We start from the raw sequence: 23,810 nt of genomic DNA on the forward strand, positions 1-23,810 counted from the left end.
AATAGACATTAAAAAACTGTTCACAGACATAACAGTAGAAAACTTCCCAGACAGAGGTAGAGAATTGGACATACAGATAAGTGAGGCATATAGAACTCCAACTAGCCATAATAAAAAAAAATCTACACCTAGACATATAATAGTCAAGATCCCAGAAATCCAACAGAAGAACAAAATCCTATAAGCAGTTAGAGAAAAGAAAGAAATCACCTACAAAGGAAAGCCCATCAGAATCATAGCAGACTTCTCAACACAAACCCTCAAGTCAAGGAGAGCCTGGAATGATTTCAAGCCCTAAAAGAAAATAACTTCCAACCTAGACTGTTGTATCCTGCAAAATTATCAAAATCGATGGGGAAATTAGATACTTCCACAACAAAGAACACCTAAGAAATTTCATGAGCACCAAACCAGCACTCCAAACAATTCTAAACAATATCCTAAAAAAGACAATGAAGGTCACAACTCCATGAGGCCCAACAGAGGGAAGCCACCAGGCAAGGCAAGAAACTAAAGGGAAAAGGGGGGAAAAAAAAATAAAAGAGCCAATAACAGTAAAACATCATGACAAGGACGAGTCAATATCTATCAATTATAACGATCAATATTAATGGCCTCAATTCACCAATCAAAAGAAATAGACTGGCAGAATGGATTAAGAAGCAAAATCCAGGCCCAGGGATTTAGCTCAGTGGTTTCACTGCCTGCTGCGCAAGCGCAAGGACCCAAATTCGATCCCTGGTACCAAAAAAAAACCCCAAACAAACAACAAAAAAAAGAAGCACACCTAACCCAAAAAGAAATTCATAGACTGAAAGTAAAAGGATGGAAAACAGTTCTCCACATGACAGGAACCTGGAAAAAAGCAGGGGTAGCAATCTTTTTTGGTACCGGGGCTCGAACTTGGGTCCTTGTGCTTGTGTAGCAGGCAGCGAAACCACTGAGCTAAATCCCTGGCGAGGGGTAGCAATCTTATTTGCAGAAAAAGTAGATTTCAAACCAAAACTAATTAAGAGAGACAAAGATGTTCACTACATTCTTGTGAAGGGAACAATTCAAGAGGAAGAGATGACAATCATAAATATATATGCACCAAATACAAATGCCCCCAGCTATACAAAACAAATATTAATGGACATGAAAAGCCAAATAAGCACTAATACAATTGTAGTGGGGGACCCCAGTACTCCACTATCGCAAATAGACAGATCATCTACACAAAAAGTCAACAACAAAATTCTAGAACTGAACCAAGCTATTGAACAAATGGACTTAATAGATGTTTACAGAGTGTTCCAGCCCACAAAATCAGAATATACATTCTTTTCAGCTGCACACAGGTCCTTCTCCAAAATAGACCACATGCTAGCTCATAGGACAAGTTTAAGTAAACGTAAAAGAACTGAAGCTTCCCCCTGTATATTATCAGACCATAGTGAAATAAAATTGGAGATCAATAGCATAAGAAACTGCAAAACTCCCACAAACACATGGAAATTGAATAACACCCTCCTGAACAACCAATGGGTCACAGAGGAAATTAAAGAAGAGATTAGACAGATTCTACAAGTAAATGATAATGCCAGTGCAACATACAGGAATCTATGGGACACAATGAAAGCAGTTCTGTGAGGGAAATTCATAGCAGTGAATGCCCATATTAGGAAAACAGAGAGAGCTCAAATTAACAACCTAATGCTGAACCTCAAGCTGCTAGAAAAAGAAGAGCATGACAAACCCAAAGCTCGTACAAGAGAGGAAATTATAAAGATCAGAGCAGAAAAAAAAAAAAAGATCAGAGCAGAAATCAATGCAATGGAGACTAAGAGAATGAGACAAAAAAAAAATCAATGAATCAAAAAGTTGGTTTTTTGAAAGAATAAATAAAATCGACAAACCTTTAGCCAACCTTATCATAAAAAAGGAAAGCAAAGTCTCAAATCCATGTAACTAAGAACGAAAAAGGTGAAGTCACAACAGATCCAGCAGAAATCCAGATGATCATCAATATCTACTTTGAGTACCTGTACTCCAATAAGATGGAAAACACAGAAGAAATGGACAGATTCCTAGATACATACAAATTGCCAAAGTTAAATGAAGAAGATATAGAAATTCTAAACACCCCAATTACAATGAGTGAAATTGAAAACATAATTAAAAATTTACTAACAAAGAAAAGCCCAGGTCCTGATGGGTTCACTGCTGAATTCTACAAGACATTTAAAGAAGAACTATCACCATTACTCTTTAAACTCAAGAATGAAATTGAAAGGGAAGCAATACTTCCAAATTTATTCCTGGAAACAAGTGTTACTTTGATTCCAAAACCAGGGAAAGACCCAACCCAAAAAGAGAACTACAGGCCAATCTCCCTAATGAACATAGATGCAAAAATCCTCAACAAGACACTGGCAAACAGAATACAGAGGGTCATTAAGAAGATCACACACCATGACCAAGTTGGTTTTATCCCAGGGATGCAAGCATCGTTCAACATACGTAAATCAATAAATGTAAATACACTATATTAACAGAGCCCAGGACAAAAACCATATGATCATCTCAATAGATGCAGAAAAAGCATTCAACAAAATCCAACACCCATTCATGATAAAAACCCTACAGAAAATTGGAATAGAAGGCCTTTATCTCAACCTGATTAAGGCTATCATGAAAAACCAACAGCCAACATCATACTAAATGGTCAAAAACTGAAAACTTTCATGCTAAAATCAGGAACAAGACAAGGATACCTACTATCACCACTCCTGTTCAATATAATTCTTGAAACATTAGTCACAGCAATTGGAAAAGAGAAAGAAATAAAAGGAATAGAGATAGGAAACGAAGAAGTTAAACTGTCATTATTTGCTGACGATATGAAACTTTACACAGAAGATCCAAAAAACTCCACTTAGGGCCGTGGATTTAGCTCAGTGGTTTCACTGCCTGCTGTGCAAGTGCAAGGACCCAATTTTGATCCCCAGTACCAAAAGAACAAAAACCAAAAAATCTCTGCCAAAAGACTTCTAGACTTAACTGACAGATTCAGTACAGTAGCTGGATACAAGGTCAACATTCAAAAAACAATAGACTTCTTGTACACAAATAACAGGCTCACTGAGAGAGAAATTAGGGAAACAATTCCTTTTACAATAGCATCTGAAAAAATGAAATATCTAGGAATCAATCTAACAAAGGAAGCAAAAGACCTCTACACAGAAAAATACAGCACTCTGAAAAAAAAGATCAAAGAGGATGTAAGAAAATGGAAAGACATCCCTTATTCCTGGGTAGGAAGAACCAATATAGTGAAAATGGCCATACTTCCAAAACTGCTATATAGATTTAATGCACTGCCAATTGAAATTCTAAAAATATATTTCACAGAACTAAAGAAAACAGTTCAAAAATTCATTTAGAACCAGAAGAGACCTAGAATAGCAAAAGCAATTCAAGGCAAAAAAGACATGGCAGGGGGTATCACAACTCCCAACTTGAAACTATACTACAAAGCTACTGTGATAAAAACAGCGTGGTACTGGCAAAGAAACAGACCTGAGGATCAGTGGAATAGATTAGAAGATGCAGAAATGACTCCAGACATACTCAGCCACCTCCTCTTTGACAAAGGAGCCAATCACTCTCAGTGGAGGATAGATAGCCTGTTTAATAAATGGTGTTGGAAAAACTGGATTTCAATGTGCCAAAGATTAAAGTTTTAAAGATTAAAGATTAAAGACCCATATCTATCACCATGCTCTAAACTAAGATCAAAGTGGATTAAAGATCTAAATATTAAAACAGAAACACTAAACTTGCTGCAGGATAAGTTAGGTAGAACTCTTGAAGACATTGGCATAGGAAAAGACTTTATGAACAAAACCTCAGTAGCACGGGAACTAGCACAAAGAATCAACAACTGGGATCTCATCTTATTAAAAAGCTTCTGCACTGCAAGAGAAAACACAAACAGAGCTAAGAGACAACCTACAATGTGGGAAAAAATGTTTAGCAGCTGTACCTCAAACAAAGGACTACTATCTAGAATATATAAAGAACTGAAAAAAATCAGACCCCCCAAATTTAAAGACCCAATTCAAAAATGGGCATCTGAAATGAACAGACATTTCTCAAAGAATTAAAAGTAGCAAATAAACATATGAAAAAATGTTCAACATCACTGGTCATTTGAGTGATGCAGATGAAAACAGCACTGATATTCCACCTCACCCCAGAAAGAATGGCTGCTATAAAGAAATCAACCAATAACAAATGCTGGTGGGGGTGTGGGAAGAAAGGAACCTTTCTCTGTTGCTGGTGGGAGTGCAGACTGGTGCAATCATTATGGAAATCAGTATGGAGATACATCAAAGAACTAGGACTAGAGGTCCCGTTTGACCCAGCTATTCCCCTGCTGGGTATCTTCCCAAAAGAATTAAAAGAATCAATACCACAGCGATATATGTGCACCCATGTTTATTTATATTGGCACAGTTTGTAATAGCTAAATTTTGAAAAACAGCCCAAATGCCCATCAACTGGAAACTGGATAAAGAAGATGTGGGTTTTTTTTTTTTTTTTTTTTTTAAATAAAATGAAATGCTACTAGGCCGGGGATTTAGCTCAGTGGTTTCGCTGCCTGCTTCACAAGGGTAAGGACCCGAGTTCGATCCCTGGTACCAAAAAAAAAAAAAAGAAAAGAAAATGAAATGCTACTCAGCCGTAAAGAATGAGAAACTAGAGACATTTATAGCTAAATGGATGCATATTGAGGCCATACTCTTAAGTGAAATAAATAGGACACACATGTGTAAATATCGAATAGTTTCTCTGGTGTGAGAAACTAAAAGTGTAAATAAGGATTAAAATGATTAAAAAGGGCTGGGGATTTAGATCAGTGGTTTCGCCACCTGCTGCGCAAGCGCAAGGACCTGAGTTCAATCCCTGGTACCAAAAAAAAAAAGAGATTAAAATGAATAATTGATAATTTGAAATAGGAAGAAAAGGTCCAAAGGGGTAGGGGAAGGGGGGGAAGGGGGGGAAGGGGAAAGGAAAAATTATGAGAAAAGGAAAAAATGGAAACAAAGTGTTTGTAAATAGGGAAGAGTGGAGGGGGTGAAGGGAGGACAGGGAATGGGGAAAAAATAAGAACCAAGATACATCATGTACAAGTACCCAATGATAAATGTAAATGTATTATATACCTAAAATGTACCAATAAAAGAATTTAAGCCAAAAAAAAATTTAAAAATATTTTATACTAAAAGAAAATGAGAAAATGCCAAAAATTTATAAAAAATATTTGCCTCAAATTTGTCAGTCATGATAGGTATACATTGTATCCATGTATTGAAATGTCATACTGTACCCATAAATATGTATAGTTACTATGTGCAAATAAAACTAAAATTGTATTTAAAAATTTTTTTTTAAATTTGTCAGTCACTTAATAAAGGGTTCAAATAAATAAGAAAACACAGTTACCTCAGTTAGTAAGGGAATAAGTGGCTAATATATATTTTTTAATGTTACAGCTAAAAAGAATCTGGAAAAACAAGTGAGGTTAGGGGTATAGCTCAGTAATGCAGGGGACACTTAGTGTGTACAAGGCCCTGGGTTCAATCTCCAGCAGCACCACCACCACCATCCCTGATAATAACAACAATAGTAATAATTCCATCTAAGGGATTGAGCCCAAAAATACTATTTGCAATGCACATAAAATTTCCAGGCCTCAGATGTTTGGTCAGGGTTGCTTGTGGTGACTCCCTCCACAAACAGTCCAGAGATTTCATGGCAAGAGGTAGCTCTGTAACCTCTGTGTGGCTTTAACTGTTTAAAATTAAAATCTTTACATCTGGGTGTGGTGGTGAACAGGGAAATTATTTTTGACCAGAAGGATCCTGTGCTGCAACTAATCAGGTAGCAAGCAAAAGGCTCTTCCTAGCTCTGATCCCTCTCACACCTAAAACATGTCAGGGTCTCACTCAGACTTGCCTGGACATGTTTTCCTCCACTGTCCTTTGTTCTCAGTAGTTTCTTTGTATTTTTTTTTTTGGTACTGGGGATCAAACTCAGGACCTTGTGCTTTCAAGGCAGATGGCGGCACCACTGAGCTAAATCCCCAGCCCTGTTCTCAGTAGTTTCTGTGACCCCTGCTTTCCGCCATATGCAAACAAGGTGAATCCTAGTGTACCTTTCTGTCCAACTGTATAAGCTGAATGTATCTACCACAACCAATGAGCTAATGTTAAGTGTCTTGCCACTGTATCCTCACCCCTCTTTTCCCAAATCTATATAAACCCTGTTCACTGCCCAGACAGGACTGATCCCTTGCAGAGAAGTCCCCAATCAGTCCACTAGCAAAATAAGCCTGCCTCCAACTTCCATGGTGTGTGCTCAGTTCTTCTCAGTCTGACTCTGTTACACCACCTAAAGCTACAACACTGTGAATTATATTTGCTAGAATAGTGGTGCACGCCTGTAATTCCAGCACTTGGGAGGCTGAGGCAAGAGGCTCTCTGCAAGTTTGAGGCCAGCCTGGCCACATAGTGAGCTCAAGGCCAGCCTGAACTACATAGTGAGACACTGTCTCAAAAAAAAAAAAAAAAAGGGTTGGGGCTGGGAATTTAGCTCAGTGGTTCGGCCACCTGCCTCGCAAGCGCAGGGACCTGAGTTCAATCCCCGGTACCAGAAAAAAAAAAGAGGTTACAGTGGAGATGCCTGACAGACAATGAGGGCTGCAAGGTGGCAGCTTTGAGCAGCAGAGACTGCAAGAGAGGCAGGTCTGGGGGCGGGGCGCCAGCCATGGACAATCAGTGCACCCTGCAAGTCAAGTTAGAGCTGGGACACGGCGCTCAGCAGTGCAAGAAGCCCCACCACGGAGGGCTTCACCCACGACTGGATGGTGTTTGTCCGCGGCCCTGAGCAGTGCGAGATCCAGCACTTCGTGGAGAAGGTGATTTTCCAGCTGCATGACAGCTTCCCCAAGCCCAAGCTTGTGTACAAGGAGCCCCCCTACAAAGTGGAGGAGTCGGATTACGCTGGCTTCATCATGCCCATTGAGGTGTACTTCAAAAACGAGGAGGCAAGGAAGGTTTGCTTCACCTACGACCTGTTCCTGAACCTGGAGGGCAACACGCTGGTGAACCACCAGCTTTGTGAGAAGCTCACCTTCAACAACACTCCACCGAGTTCCGCTACAAGCTGCTCATGGCTGGCGGGGTCATGGTAATGCCCGAAGGAGCAGAAACGGTGTCCAGGCCCAGTCCCGACTACCCCATGTTACCCACAATTCCACTCTCTGCCTCTGTGACCCCAAGAAGACCAAACCATCCTAGAGCTCCAAGGACACCAACAAATAGAGCAGCAATGCCTCCAAGCTGCACAAGGTGACCAGGGAGCACCAAAACCAGCCCCACAAGGACTCAGAGAGCAAGAGCTCCTCCAAGGAGCTGTAGCATGAACAGGCCAAGAGCTCCAAGGAGGCCACTCCCAAGCTGGGAGAGGGCCGGCTGCCCAAGGAGGAGAAGGCCCCGCCGCCCAAGGCCGCGTTCAAGGAGCCCAAGATGGCATGTCCCTCAAGGGGGTGCCCCAGTCCCCGGCCCTGCCCAAGGCTTTCAGCAAGCGGCCGGCCCCCGCGGACTCACCAAAGCCCAGCGCCAAAAAGCAGAAGAGCAGCTAGAAGGGGTCCCGGAATGCCCCTGGCACCTCGCCTCAAACTTTGACTTCCTCCTTCCCAGACAAGAAGCTGGCCAAGGACAAAAGCGGCCCCTTGGAGAAGGTGAAGGTGGAGAGCGAGCTCAGGGAGGCCCGGAAGGCCCTGGAGGTGGAGGACTCCAACTCGGAGGACGAGGCCTCCTTCAAGTCCGAGTCTGCCCAGTCCAGGCCGTCCAACTCCAGCTCCAGCTCTGACTCCAGCTCTGACTCAGATTTTGGGCCTTCTCAGAACCACAGTGAAGGACCCCTGCACTTCATGGTGGAGGACCTACAGTCTGAGGTGTTGGACAAGGACGACTCTTCATCGGGTGAGGAGGCCACTGTCAAGGTGAACCCAGGCCAGAATTCCAGGATGAGCTTCAGTGACAACGAGAGGGACAACTGCGCCAACTCCTGCCTGCCTGGCCTCGAGCCCCCACCCCCTAGAAGCGGCCCTCGCCCAACAGCAAGGCTTGGGGCCTAAGGAGCCCTGACAGCAAGCCCTAGAAGATCCCCAAGAAGGGTGCCTGCGACAAGGCCTACACCAACCAGCTGGTGGAGCTGCACCAGAGGCTGATGGCATTGCGGGAGTGCAATGTGCTGCAGCAGATCGTAAACCTGATGCTGCCACTTTAGTGTCACCAACACCATCTTTGACTTTGCCCTCTTCTCCCTGGACAAGAGCACCTTGCACAAGCTGTAGAACTACCTGGAGGCTGAGGCCACATGACCCTGGGCGGGAGCTGGGCCCTGCCACTCACTGGGGTCCTGGGAGGCTGAGCGGGTCCCGCCCACCTCCTTCTCTCCCCACTGCCCGGCCCTCACAGCCAGCTGCACTTTCTTGGGTGGCTCCCAAGCAGCCCAGGCCGCCCAGTGGGTACCCAGGCACGGTCACCTGGGCACGGTCACCCAGGCTCCCCTTGGAGGGCGGTTTGTGCAGAAAGCAGAGCCAGGCTAGCTCCCCAAAGAGGAAGAAGCTTACATAGAAAGAGTGTGGTTGAGGGCCCCTCGCTTACCCTTGGAACTGTGGGCCTCTCTGAGCAGCTGGCTGCCCTATGTGCACCCCCCCCCCAACAATTCGGAAGCTGCCTGGGCCTCCAGGCCCTCAGAGACCCATGTGGGGCCGAGGCCGGCCAGGCTGACCCATCTGTACAGCTGTCTGCATTACATATATGTGCGCTGTGTGTGTTTAAAAAAAAAAAATCCTATGCAATGTGTGATGCTGGATTGGGGTCTGCTCCAGAAAAAGGACATGAAAACAGCTGTCTGAATCTGCACAGCGGCTACAGCAGGTTATGAGAATGGCATCGGTGTTAATTTTCTAGGTTTCATGCTAATATGTAGCTAAGTGAGATGTGAACAGCTGGGGATGCTGGGTGGCTCGTATGAGATCTCCTTGTACTTTTTCACAAATATTTTGTAAACCTGAAATTATTTCAAAATAAAAGCTAAGAAAAGAACATACACAAATAGAGTTGTGTTTATATGCTGAAAAGCGTTTGTTGGGTCTTTCCCTTTTTCTGTTTTTTAACAACATGGGTGCTGTAGATCCTGTTGGCTGATTATTTCCCACTCCCTCCTGGTCCCTCAACCTGTGTTTTGCCCACTCTGCAATCCCTGCAGTTGCAGCCTGAAATCTCTCCTAGTCCTAGGGGCAATCTGGATGGGCCACTCCGGGTCACCGTCCAGCCAAGCTGTCGGTTGGGTATAGTAAGGTGCCGCAACCCACACCATCAGATAATGAGAGCAGAGGTTTGCATAGCACACACCCCAGGCCTCTTCTAATGGCCCAAACAGTAGCTGGGAGATGGAGAGCCCAACTCATTGCTCTGGTCTCACAGTGAAGAGACAGGCTGGAGGCTTTCTAGGGAATTCTTTGTTCATCTATTCTATTTTACTCTAATTTTATAGTACTGGGGATTGAATCCAGGGCCTTTGTTACAGAACTATATTCCCAGCTCCTTATTATTTTCCATTTTGAGATAGGGATTTGCAAAGTTGCCAAGTTGTCCAGGCTGAGCTGGAACTTGTGATTCTTCTGCCTCAGCCTCCCACGGTACTGCAATTACTGGCATACACCACCAGGACACCAGGCTTTTCTTTGTTCTTAAAAGAGATAGAACATAGCTGAGGTGTTGGGACCAAATCCAGGGCCTTGGGCTTGCTAAGTAAGCACTCCGCAACTAAGCTACATGCCCAGCCTGGCTGCTGCTTCATATTCCCTTCTTTCTGTAAAGAAGCAGCATCGTTTGCTCCAGAATGCTGCCATCTACCTGGAATGCCTGGAATGGCAGCAGCCATTCTGGGACTATGAGGTTACAACTTCAGAAGCTGCTGCAGGGCAGAAATGAATATGGTACCTGTGTTCCTGAAGATAACTGAGCCCTAAATTAACCAATCCTGGAATTATCTAGCCCTGGGCTTCTTACTATGTGAGATAATAATTGTTCTTATTGCTTGAGGCACTTTTAGTTGGATTTTCTGATACTTGCAGCCCAAAGCACTCAAACTACTACTGAGTAAACTTTACATTTTAACACCAAGTGGAGGGAGCTGGGTGTGATGGTGCACTTCTGTTGTCTCACCACCCAAGAAGCCGAGGGAGGAGGATCACCATGAGTTGGAGGCCAGCCTGGGATACAAAATGAGTTCAAGGCCAGCCTGAACTACATAGCAAGACCCTACCTCAAAAAGAAAAACAAGAATATTTTCTGACCTTCTACAATGAGAATGTGCTACTATTTTAATTAAGAAATTATGATTTAGTAAAAATAGAACTGTCTCTACTTTTCATTTCCTGTCTACTCTCTGCCATCGACTGGCATTGGCCTCCACCCCTCCGACCTGGCTCTGACCCCGGGAAGGTCAAGCCCATTTGTCACCGTCCAGTCCTTGTCACTGAACCTCAGGGCAGTGCTGCTTTCCCCTCTACCCTCCAGGTCATGGTCTCCTTATCTGGCCGCCCCCTCCATCTCTGGCAAGTCCCCCTCTGCTGCCTGTCTGTGTTTTTGTCCCCAGAGCTCATGGCTTGACCCTCTTCTCCTCTGGCTCCACGCCTGTGTCCCCCGATTTCAGCTCCTGCCTATGTACTCATCGCTCCGGCAGGGTGCCCCTAAGAGCCTCTTTCTTGAACTGCAGGCCTCAGTGCCCTCTTACTCTTGCTGACAGGGGCCTGTGACCTTTAGTTGTCCAAAACTGACCTCATCATCCTCGTGCCACCCAAAACCGCTCCTTTACTATCCCCCACCTTGGCAATGGTGTCACCTTCCTGCTTGTCCATTCGATGGGATTTATAAGAGTACATATTTGAGCTGGGTGTGGTTGGGAATTTGTAATCCCAGCACTCAGGAGGCTGAGGAAGGATGATCACAAGTTCAAGCCCGACAACTTAGAACTTTATTTTTTTATTTTTATTTTATTTTATTTTTTTATTTTTTGGTACCGGGGATCGAACTTGGGACCTTGCGCTTTCGAGGCAGGTAAGGGAACCACTGAACTAAACCCCAGGCCCTAGAACTTTATTTTTTATATTTTATTTTTAACCTGTGATAACACTTTAACCTACAGAAGGGTTGTCAGCAGGATGAGTTGTTTTTTTTTTTTATTTTATTTTTTGAGATAAGGTCTCGCTATGCAGGCCTTAAACTCACTATGTAGCCCAGTCTGGCCTCAAACTCAAAGCAATCCTCCTGCTTCAGCCTCCCAAGTGTGAGGATTATAGGCATGGACCACTACACCTGGAGCAACTTTATGAGACCCTGTCACAAAATAAAAAAATAATTAGGAAAGGGCAGGGGATGTAGCTCAGTGCAAAGATCCTAGGCTAAATCTCTGTTACAACAAACAAAAACAGGCAAGAGAGTACACTTGTTTTTAAGAGTGCAGGCACATTTTAAAGTCCAGGTTCCAAAGCCCAGCTCCACCCCTCATTAGCTGTGTGACCTTGGGCAAGTTACACGGCCGGCCTCGAGAGCTCCAGACTCCCCTCTGTAGGCCAAGTGAGAAGAGGATTTACCTTGAAGGGGTTTTGTGAGGAGCAAAGGAAATAACACACGCTCAGTGTGCTCTGCACAGCGTCTGCCTTACAAATGTCAAGAAATGTTGATTTAAAAAGAAACCGGCAGGGGCCGAGGATATAGCTCCATGCCTGCCTGGCAAGTGCAAAGTCTTAAGTTCGATTCCCGGTACCACCCCCCCTCAAAAAAGAAAAGAAACTGGCACCCAGGTGTGGTGGCACATGCATGTAATCCCAGCACTGAGGAGGCTGAGGCAGGAGGATCATCATGAGTTCAAGGCCAACATGAAGGGCATAGTAAGACCTTGTCTCAAAAAAAAAGGAAAAAAAACCCCGGCACCTTCCTTTTCCCACACATCTGCTTCCTTCTGGCTTCACACTCTTCATATTTTCTGACTTGGTTTCCTCTCCTCACCTGTTGCTCCTGGCTTTGATTTACACCTCAGCCTCCCTCTCCTGGACCCCTGCTACAGCCTTCCCTGCTCCAGAGGGCCCTTCAGCTCACCCTCCTCTTAGCTTCATAGAAAGGGATTTTCTTTTTCTTTGTTTTTTTGGTACCGGCAATCGAACTTGGGACCTTGTGCTTTTGAGGCAGGCCGTGGAACCACTGAGCTAAATCCCCGGTCCTTTTTTGTTTTTTTGAGGCAGGATCTCCCTTTGTAGCTCAGGTTGGCCCTGAACTCACTATATGGCCCAGGCTGGCCTCGAATTCGAGGTGATCCTCCTGTCTCAGCCTCCAGAGTTGCTGGGATTACAGGTGTGCGCCACCATGTCCGGGTTCTTTTTCTTTTTTAAAGACAGTCTCACTATGTAGTTCAGACTGGCCTGGAATTTTCTATGTAGCCCAGGCTGGCTCCAATCATGGCAATCCTGCCTCAACCTTCTGACTCCTGGCATTACAGGTGTCTGCAGCTAGGAGCCTCTCTCCTGCTTGAGATGCTGCTTTGGCTCCTTGTTTGTGGATGATTGCCCGACGAGCCAGCAAGCCTGGAGTCTGCAGCCATTTTCCACCTAACTGACCCTTGCTACCCTGCCCCATCCCTGGCTGAGGCTTCCAGCTGCACTGACCTCAGCGACGCCCAAGCCCTTCTTGTCCACCTCTGCACCTGAGGCCGTTTCTCCCCACTAGGGTCCCCAGCCAACTCCAAGCTCACCCCTTCTAAACCCAGGCGTGGCAGGAAAGCCATTTATAACTTCCCGGGCCTCACTTTTTCCCACCTGTGAAATGGGATGATCATAGTCTCAAAGGGTTCCAAGAGGTAATTGATGCTAAGCTCTCAGAACAGAGCACAGCACACAGAAGGGACCTGGGCACTAAGAGAGCGCTCTCTCTGGTACCTCACTGCTCTGAGGCCTGGGCTTCTGTCTCTTCTCATTTACCTGATGCCCGTACCTAGAGACAATGCTTTTAATTTAAACCTCATTCTCCTTCCCCTTGAAAGGGACTGATAATTTGCCACGAGCAACTTTCAGGGTTAACCGTGATTACATGGTAGAGGATGCACCCCCCTTATAACGTTCATTTCTGTTATTGTATCTCGTATTCTTGTAACATCAATGTCTGGTCTCATGGGTGCTCAAACATATTAGGAACTAAGCTGGGCGTGGTGGTGCCTGCCTGTGATCCCAGCACTCAGGAGGCTGAGGCAGGAGGACTGCCTTGAGTTCAAGGCCAGGCTGGGCTAAAAAGCAAGACCCTGTCTCAAAAAACAAATGAACAAACAAATGAACAAAAAAAAAAAATATATATATATATATATATGGAGTGGTAGATAGACCGTGTGGTCCTTCACTTCAGTTCCCACCTGCAGTCCACCCAAGTTAGGCCCTCTGGTCTTCATATCTAGTCCACTGATTGCAAGCATCCCTGCCCCGCCCTGCACCCCACCTTGTTTTTATGTGGGTCAGGGGAGCCTTTGGAAACCCAGCTTTGAATCCAGTCTCCCTCTGCCAGAAGCCAGGGTCTGTGCAATCAAGTTCCCAACACCTGCTTTAGCAATCCGGTCTCAACCCGGTTTTGTGTTTTGTGTTCCTGCTGCCCTGCCCTACGCCCTCCCTTCAGCCACCTGCACTGCTCACGCCTGGGTTTCCTGCCCTACCCCACCTGGAGAAATCCGTTAAGGCAGATTTCTTAAGGACCCCATGCCTCTGGCCCCAACACAGGCAAGGAGATCAACTCCCAGGAGTCGCTCTAAGTAATTAAGGCCCCAAGTCTCCAGCTGGGGCGTGCAGCGGGCTTGGGGCGAGTCCGGACAAGTTCAGTCCTCCCAGGAGCTTGTCTGCCCCTCCTCTGAGGACAGCTCCTTAAAGTTAAAAATGAGTTCAACTGGCTGGGGCTGCGGCTCAGAGGTGGAGGGCTTGCCTAGAGTGTGAGGGGCTCTGGGTTTGATACCCAGCACTTCTGGATGGATGAATGGATGGATGGATGAATGGATGAATGAATGAATGGATGCATGAATGAATGAATGAATGAACAAAGTGTTTACATAGCCTGGTTATCACTCTGTCTTTAGATCTGGGAAAAGTGGCACATCCTAGTCAAACAGAAATGGATGGTTTGACAAGTAGCTGCTTTCTCACTTTGGGCTATGGGGACCTGCACCCCGCTGCACTGCATTTCCTTACAAGACTGTGACCTCCCTACAGGCAGAACCCCTGCCTTACACTTCTTTTTTGCCCTGGGTGGCTGGTGTGTGTGTGTGTTTGTGTGTGTGTGTGTGGTGTGTATTACTCAGGGCCTTCGTACTGTGCTATATCTCCAGCCCATTTTTATTTTTATTTTGGGATAGTCGGTTATTCAACTGTCATGCCAACCCTCTAAGGAAGTAAATGATATCCTCATTATTACTACGTGTGATACTGGGGATGGGGACCCAGTGATGCTCTACCACTGAGCTACGCTCCAGTCCTTTGCATTTTCTATTTTGAGACAGGGTCTTGCTAAATTGCCCAAGCTGGCCTCCAACTTTTGATCCTCCTGCCTCAGCCTACTGAGTAGCTGAGATTACAGCTACACAGAGCTAGTATATGACAGAGCTTGAATTCAATTCTGGTTTTTTTGGATGCAAAATCTGTGCTCTCCACTGATAACTAAACTGGCAGCCTGGGGAGGAAGCCTAGTGGTCGAGTGCTGAGAAACACGCTGCAAGGGAACTGGCGGTCTGAGCTGAGTGGCATAAAAGGACCACAGTAGCCTCCCTCACCCCCCACCCATAGGGGAAACATCCCAAGACCTTCCAGAGATGCCGGAGGCCCAGAAAGTATGGGATGCTGTGCACAAGATGCTTCTCCCACCCCTCCACCCCCCCCACCTCTGACAACGCTTAATTTATAAATTAGGCACAGTAAGAGATCTATAAAAATAACTAATAATAAAATAGAACAACTATAACAATATACAATGGTACTTTGCTACCCCTGATTAATTGGTTCTGGGAGGTGATGAGAAAAGAAACAAGTACCAAATAATTGTTTTCGTTAGAGAAGGTAATGAGTCATGAAGCATTGACATGGAGAAGTTCTAGCTTGTGCTTTGAGTATTGAACAAACTGTGAGAACTGGGACAAAATTTTTGCATCAAAACATATCAAGCACTTGAGTACCAAAGCATGGGTACTATAATAAAATTCATTACTGGGCATGGTAGCACACGCCTGTAACCCCAGCACTCAGGAAGCTGAGGCAGGAAGATGGAAAAGTTTGAGCCCAGACTGGGAAATTTAACAATTTAGTGAGTGTTAGGGCTTGTGTCTACATGTTCCCGCAAAGCCTCATGAACCCATAGGTGGGCCTTTTTCAGAGGAGGCGGGATCTAAAGTGTGTGATTGATTCATGATGGCGTCAGGCCTGAGGGCACTAGGATTAAAGGCGTGAGTGCTCTCACTCCAAGCAGTCTGAATAAGATAAAAGAAGAAAGATGCTGTTAAGGTCCTTGTTGCTTTTGCTATTTTGTGCCATGAACTGTTGTTCTCCTCTGAGTGAGATGCCCCTCTGCCATGTGCCACCCTGCATTGGAGCCAGCGAATTATGGACTGAAACCACTATGAACTGTGAGCTAAATAAACCTTTCCTCCTTTAACTTTGGATGACAGGTACTTTGTCTCAGCAATGAGAGAAAAGTAAGACAAGGACCCAACTCCAGTCCTTCTTTGTTCAAAAGCATTCACCCAATGAGAAATGTAACTGTGTTGTATACCTACAATGTACCAATAAAAGAATTTAATTTAAAAAAAAGAAGCATTCAATGTCTTTCCTCTACCACACACCTGGAATCCCTAGGGAGGCCCCTGAGGTCCTAAAGACCTGGGCACTGCCCACCTCCCGGGTCTCCTCAACCTTACCCCCAGTGCCTGATGCTCTCCTCCAAGTTTCTGCAACACCTTGAACTCCCAAGCTCTCAGTTTAAGGCTCTCAGGGTTATCTCCACCACCATTACTTAGCCTGTTCCCTCACAGGTAAGAATGGTGACAGCATGCTTGCCTGTGAATGAGTGTGAACACACACACGCACACACACACACACTTGTTTGCCCAGGCTCAGTCTAGATGAGGTCCCTGTGCACTACTCTATTAGGGTCCCAGATCCACTTTCCTTCAGTTTCTTTTTAAATATATTAAGGAGAATTGAAAACATCTAAAAACAGGAAGAAAATTGAAGAACGAGTTCTCATGGACCCATGACCTAGCTTCAACACTTTGTCTGCAGGTGACAGAGACCAGAGTGATTCTGAAACTTTTTTTGACTGTGGACTTCAATGAGAAACATTTTACATTGAGATCTGTACACTATCTATATATAGTGTAAATAAACCTACAACAAAGCTACAGGAAACATATTGTCATTTTATCTAGTTTTCTTTATTTTAAATGCAGGTAGCCAGTCGTGGTGGCTCATACCTGTAATCCCTACCTCTTAGGTGGCTGAGGTAGAAGAAGCCTCAGAAGTTTGAGACCAGCCTGGGCAATTTAGGGATATTCTCTTTGAAAAAAAGACTGGGAGCTCAGTGGTAGTGTTTTCTACCCGGTAACAGTAGAGTGCCCCTGGGTTCCATCCCCAGTAACAGCAAAAGTTAATTTAAAAATAAAGTAAAATGCTTATTATGATCCACTAATTGATTCAGTCATTTAGTCATTAAATATGTCTTCACCCGAGCCTCAAGAAAGTTGTTCCACTTCCCTTTTTGCCAAGCAATGACAGTCAGGTCCTGCCCTCTAGTGGTCCATCTGGGAACTGATTTTACTCAAACTTCGTCTTCTAAGAGGTCAAGTTTTGGGTTTGTGGAAGTAAACAGAATTCAGGAAAAAGTGCTGAGTGAAGTCCCCGGATTAGACATCTGTGGGGTGAGGATCAAGATGAATTGTGACCCAGACTCTGACTCCCAGAGGTTCCCTCTGTTGATGGCCGGCACAGTTGCTATGAGGTGTGCTCTTCCATACGGTAGCCACTAACCACTGTGGCCACAGATAGGAAATGTAGTTGGTGCAACTGTTAAATTGAATTTTACATTTTACTTAATTTTAACTCCTTTATATTTAAATATAAAAATGCTTATTTCAGTTATTGGCAAACTTTCAAGTATGTACTGGTTTTGGGGGCTTTTTTTGTTTTTTGTTTTTTTGCAATACTGGGCATTGAATCTAGGGCCTTAACACTAAATTACATCCCACCTTTAATTATTTTTATTTTGAGACAGACTAAGTTGCCAGATGAGCCTGAACTTCTGAACTTGTTACCCTTCTGCCTCAGCCTCCCAGAGCTCTAGGATTACAGACATGTACCATCACAACTGCTTCAAATATGTATGTTTTATAAAAGTCTTTTAAATTTGATTTAAATACAGGTCAAATATTTCTTTTGTTTTCTTTGGGGGATGGGTGGGGATGTCTCGTTATGTTGCCTAGGTGGATCTCAAACTCTTGGGCTCAAACAATCCTGTCAGCCTCCCAAGAAGCTAGACTACAGATGTGTACCACTGTGCTGGTCAGGCAGACCAGCTACTGTATTTGTGGTGTAAATTTTATCTCTCTCTGTCTCTCTCCCTTCCTCTCTCCCTCTCTCATGCTGGGAAGGGAACCCAGGGCCTCTCACTGACCTACACTGCTGACCCTTTTTATATTTTGATTTTTTTTTTTTTGCTACCGGGGATCAAACTCTGGTCCTTGAGCTTTCGGGGCAGGCGTTGTTACCACTGAGATAAATCCCAGGCCCTATATTTTGATTTTGAGTCAGGGTCTGGCTAAATTGCTGAGGCTGGCCATCCACTTGTGATCTTCCTGCCTCATCCTCCCAAGTAGTGGGAATTATAGGTGTGCACCACCTCATTAGACTACATTTAACTTCTTAACTGTAATGTGCTGTAAGTGTAAAATATACACTAGATTTCAAACACCTAGAATTAAAACAAAACAATAATAAGTTTTTGAAGATGGGTGTGGTGGAATACACCTGTAATTCTAGCACTCTGGGGGGCTGAAGCAAGTTTGAGCCCAGCCTGGGTAGTTCAGTGACTTAATGAGACCTTGTCTCTAATAAACAAACAAACAAATAAACAGAAAAATAAATAAAGAAATAAAGAAAAGGGGCTGGGGATATAGCTCAGCATGAAGGCCCTGGGTTCAATTCCCAGTATTGGAAAAAATAAAATAAAAACGATGATAATGTTTTGGGATACAGTGGGTTAAATATATTATGAAAGCAATTTGCCTGCATCTTTTTTACTTTTAGAAATAGTTACTGTGGGCCAGGAATTTAGCTCAGTGGCTCCACCGTAAGCACAAGGTCCTGAGTTCAATGCCCAGTACCAAGAGAAAAAAAAAGAAAAAGAAAAAGAAATAGTTACTGTGGAGATTACAATTTTTCTTTTTCTTTTCTTTTCTTTTTTTTTTTTTTTTTGTACCAGGGATCAAACTCAGGACCTTGTGGTTTGGAGGCAGGTGGTGGCACCACCACTGAGCTAAATCCCCAGCCTATGGAGGTTGCAATTACAAATGTGGCTCAGGTTCTGTTTCTGCAGGACAATGGACTGGTGCTCCTCGGGCCTCCTTCCAGCCCCTCCTGTGCACCCTGGCCCTCTGTCTCCTCTATGGAAGCTGCTGGACTCCTCAAGGCTGGGGTGAGGTGGGTGTGGCTTAGAGGTTCAATCTTCACACTCCTTCGAGGGTGGCCTGTGGCCCAGCAGCTGCTGCCTCACCTAGAGTCATCAGGAATGCAGAATCTCAGGCCCATCTCAACTGCCTGATGCAGAATCTGCACCTTAGCAAGATTCCCACCTGATCTGTCTGCACCCTGAAGTCTGAGAAGCAGTTGCCTGTTGGACATCTGAGTGGAGACAGAGGTGGCACTGGTCTCTGATTGCTTTCCTTTGCTCGGTGACACAGGAAGCAAGGTCAAGGCTGAGAACCAGGCTGCAGAGAAGGTACTGGAGTTTTCAAGGAACTGGAAAAGTCGGTGGGAAGATTACTGTGAACTGATGGGGAAGACCCAAGTTTTAATGAATTAAAGTGAGGTCAGCCAGGGCTGTTGCTCATTTTTTTCCCTTTTCAACTGTCTAGGTACAGAGCTGAGGTTCTGCTGCTGAGAATCATGTGGCAGAATTTAGGACATTTGCAAAGAATGATTATAATACTGGGATTTAAATTGGTCAAGGAGGAAAGAGAGGCTGGTGCAGTGGCCCAGGCCTGTAACTCCAGCTTCTCATGAGGCTGAGGCAGGAAGATTACAAATTCAAGTTCAGGACCAGCCTAGGCAATTTAAATCCTGACTTTGAAATTTAGAGTCCAGCGTGGTGGTGCATGCCTGTAATTACAACACTCTGGGAGGCTGAGGCAGGAATTCAGCAGGACAGCATGGCATGACCTGTCAATCATGGAGTTCTAGGACATATGCGCAGAACATTTCTCAAAGCCCTGCACCTGAGACCAGAGACTGCGCTCTTCAGGTCTTTTCATGAGAACTCAAACAGGGTTTTGATAGGATGGCCTAGACCTGACTTTAGCCTGAGGAGTGGGAGATATAAAAAGCAGTCACCATTGAGCTCTTTTCCCACATTAATTGGCCCACACTCACTCTGCAGGGCATGTTTCTTTTCCTACCTTTAATAAATGTAAAACCCAGGGCTGGGGATTTAGCTCAGTGGTTCAAGAGCCTGCCTCGCAAGCGCAAGGTCCCAAGTTCGATCTCCGGTACCAAAAAAAAAAAAAAGAAGAAGGAATCGGGCCGGGGATTTAGTCCAGTGGTTCCGTCGCCTGCCTCGCAAGCACAAGGACCCGAGTTTGATCCCCGGTACCAAAAAAACAACAACAACAAAAAAAAGTAAAACCCCACTACCTTTTGTGCTTGTTTTGTCCAGTTCTTTGTTCAGGGCAAAAGGAACCTAGAGAGGATCCCCAGAGCCCAGTGTGAGGAGGATCATTGTGAGTTTAAGGGCAATCTGGATTATGTAGAGACTCTGTCTCAAAAAAACAAAGCAAGGGGGCAGGGGATTTAGCTCAGTAGTTCTGCTGCCATCTGCCTCAAAAGTGCTAGGTCCCGAGTTCAATCCCTGGTACAAAAAAAAAGAAAAGGAGGGCCAGGAATTTAGCTCAGTGGTTTTGCCGCCTGCCTCACAAGCACAAGGTCCTGAGTTCAATCCTTGGTACAGAAAAAAAAAAAAGGAAAGAAAAGAAAAAGAAAGAAAGCTGTGTCTGTGGGATGTAGAGCCCTGGAGTGTAGCTCAGTGGCAGAATGCAGGCCCCTAGAGTGTCTGAGGCCCTGGGTGACATCTCCAGCACTGCATAAGAAAATTCCTGAAAACTCCTTGGGCTGTCTGGCCCAGGAGGCCAAGGTGTAGCTGACAGTGTATACAGGGTGTGAGGGTGCCACCAGAGCATGGCCCTGCTGAGAAGCCAGGCTTCAGCAAACTCTTCCGACCTGCTCTGGTTTAGCCTTTCCAAACCGGAGGTCGTGCTCATCACTGAGAGGCTCACGGAGCTTCTGTCTCCACAACAGTAACAAAGGACAGTTGTAACTCTGCCCCATGCATTTGACAACTGCTATTTTTAATACAACTATTCTATATTATTACTTTTTTTTTTCGCAGATGAGGATACCAAGGCTCTGTGCAGTAATATCCCCAAGATCCCACAACCACAGGTGATTTGAACTTGGATTCAGACCCAGAGCTGGCTGCTGCTGGCTGGTGATTCACCTTTGGTGTGTACGTTTATGCTTCCCTGAAGATTCTGATTCACAGTCTGGAGAGAGGGATTCCTAAAGGAATCTTCCTGTTTTCACAAACACCTCAGCTGATTCAGATGGTCAGGGAAGATTGGTCCTGTGGCCCCAGCTTCCTCTCATTGTAACCCACTTCCACTACTAGCCAGGTCTGAGGCATTTGGCATGGACAGTACCTTTCTTAGATGGTTTCATCTGGGTTTCCACAGTCACAGGCGGTGGGAAAGAGCAATGCGATGAAAGCTGTTTGCAGGTGAGGAGATGGGGCCAGGAGCCACTAGCACCAAAGCGTTGTTCCTGGGACACCCAAACTCACTATTCATTTTTTTTTTTTTGGTGCCGGGGATCGAACTCAGGACCTTGTGCTTGTGAGGCAGGCGGCAGAACCACTGAGCTAAATCCCCAGCCAAATTCACTGTTCTTTCTATTCTCTATTTCTTTAGGAAAGAGCTAGACAATGCTTATGAACAATACAGTTAATTTGTAGGGGAAAAAACTCTAACACCCTTACCCCCAACATCTATCATTTATGACTGCCCATCTCCCCACCCCATCTGAGAGCAGGAAGGTCCTACTGTAGGCAGCTAAATTAGATTAAGACTAATATACAGTCAGAGAGGGACTGGGCTTTAAGGAAGTCAGTGAAATGTGGAGACATCAGAACTGTGGCAGGAGGAGCATCTGAAGAAGGCCAGGTCTCAAGATTAAAATCGCACTGGCCAGATTTACATACTTCCCTAAGGAATGAATGGAAAGTTTAGATTATACTGTGATTTGGTACCACTCAGTCCATTAAATCCAGGTATACCTCAGACACCTGCTGGGCCCATCCCTTCCCCAGTGTTCCTGTTTCAGAGGTCATAGATAAACTAAGGCTAATGATGTCATCCATATGCCCTTGCTTTGTGCCTGCTTCCCTACTGGGTTGATGTTAGCTAAGCGGCTGTACCTGTAATCTTATTGGTTGATTATAGTTTGACTAGAATTGTACCCGCATTTGTGACTTTGCTGTATAAATTACCCCTAAGGGCCTGGTTAGCAACCCTCTTCCAGGCCCCCTCCTGTCTCTCAGGAGCTATTCCTGTTCCCCAATAAGCCTTTTCTACTCTTAACCTTCTTTGTCCTTTGGAATTCATTCTTTAATTTCTGGGGACAAGAGTTCTGGCAGGTTGGGAGTTACAGTTTTCCTGTATCATTTCAGTTCCACATATGATTGGAGAGCAGTGCTGAGACCTATGGTTGAATGGGATGTTGTCCCTGCTCTTCAGGGGAGAAAGTAGCATATTCACCCCAAACTGGGTTAAATACTTCAATTCCACAAATACAAAGCCCTTTGAAAATAACTTGTCAATGTTCTTACACTCTTTTCCAAACTATCAAAGGAGGATGGTTCATCAAACAATGAAACCCATCATCATCTCCTTTATACTTTGATACCTGGCTGGGCAGGATCAATGCACCTCCTCAGCCTAAAACAGTTATAGATGGCGGACCTTCAGCCCTTCTGGCTCCCTTAAGGGAGCCAAGTGTGATGGTGCACAGCTGTAATCCCTGTAGTCAGGAGGGTTAGGCAGGAAGATCACCATGAGGTTGAGGCCAGCCTGGGCTACATAGTGAGTTCAAAGCCAGCCTGAACTACACAGGGAGACCCCATCTCAAAATAAACAAACAATCAGTCTTGGGTGGGGAGATGAAGTAGGATAAATGATGAAATAATGATAGGTAAAAAGGAGACAAGAAAAATCAATTTTAAAAATAAAAACTCCAGGTTCAGATTACAAGCCCAGTTTTAAAAAAAATGTTTTTTCCTTTCTCTTCTCCCAAGATACAAAAAACCTGGGCAATTCCCTTTCACGTACAAATGTGTTTGGCCACTGTCTTTTTACTTCCAGATGGACCACCTTTTCACCTGTAAAGTGGGCTTTCCCATTATCTTTCTGTGGGTGGGGGAGGAGGGCAAGATTGAGATTATAGATTGTCAAATACCAAATTTCCACTGCCAGAAAACACGCAAATATTCCCACTCCCAAACTGTAGTGCACCTCTCTCTTCTAAGGGCTTGCACTTCACTCTTGAGTTTTTTTGAGACAGAGTCCCAAATGTGGTCAGTCTGGCCTTGAATTCAGTGACCCTCCTACCTCAGCCTCCAGAGTGCTAGGATTACAGGCATGTGCCACTGTGCCCAGCTGTACTCCACTCTTTTGTGTGCACAAAAATTTCTGCTTAATAAGCCCCTCCTGTGCCTCTTACTGATGCATCCTAAAAAGTCTGTTTCTGTGATGGGAGTCAGTGAACCTCCAAATGTTCTGTGTTTAGGGCGATTTCAGCCCTCACCTCAGCTTTGGGATCCTCTCAGACCTAGTCTGTGGATGGAGCCACCACTTCCATCACATTGTCCCCTTCCACCCCCTGCGCCTTTCACCGGGGCACCCTTGCTGGTCTCCCACCCATCGCTCTCTGTGCCTTTCATTCTCTGTTCCTGAAATAGCCATCAGCTGATCCCTTTCACTCCCCACCCCTTCCTGCTGCTCCAGACTTGACCCAGGGTGGGGCTGTAAGAAAAATACCAGATGCCCAGTGGGAGTTGAACTTCAGATAAACAAAAAGTACTTTCTAAAGCATGAGTATGTGTTCCCAAATTTATGCAAAAGATTTATTTGTTGTTTATCTGAGGTTGAAATTTAACTGGAACTCCTGCGTACCTACACCGGCAGCACTGCCTCCGGGGTATGGCCAGTCCCCTCCAAGACCTCAATTCGTGTCCCCCTATCTCCTTGCCCAGCCATATTTCTTGCTTTTTTGTTTTGTTATTATAGACAGATGAGTTAGGTAGAAATATTATAGGCAGTCAGGGCTAGGTCCCCTAGAGGGTCAGGATGTG

At 45.0% G+C, this 23,810-nt stretch overlaps 1 protein-coding gene and 1 pseudogene across 1 annotated transcript in view; one reads left to right on the plus strand and one right to left on the minus strand.

Annotated features, from left to right (window-relative positions):
• Pnkd (PNKD metallo-beta-lactamase domain containing) overlaps nt 1-23,810 on the minus strand; it is an 81,575-nt gene that overhangs the window by 30,700 nt on the left and 27,065 nt on the right. The window lies entirely within an intron of this gene.
• Nucleotides 6,814-8,434, plus strand: LOC101710537 (protein ENL pseudogene; annotated as a pseudogene).

This window comes from Heterocephalus glaber, unplaced genomic scaffold, assembly GCF_053883595.1.
Source record: "Heterocephalus glaber isolate CG9 unplaced genomic scaffold, H.glaber_assembly_v1.0 deba00000621, whole genome shotgun sequence".
NCBI lineage: Eukaryota > Metazoa > Chordata > Mammalia > Rodentia > Bathyergidae > Heterocephalus > Heterocephalus glaber.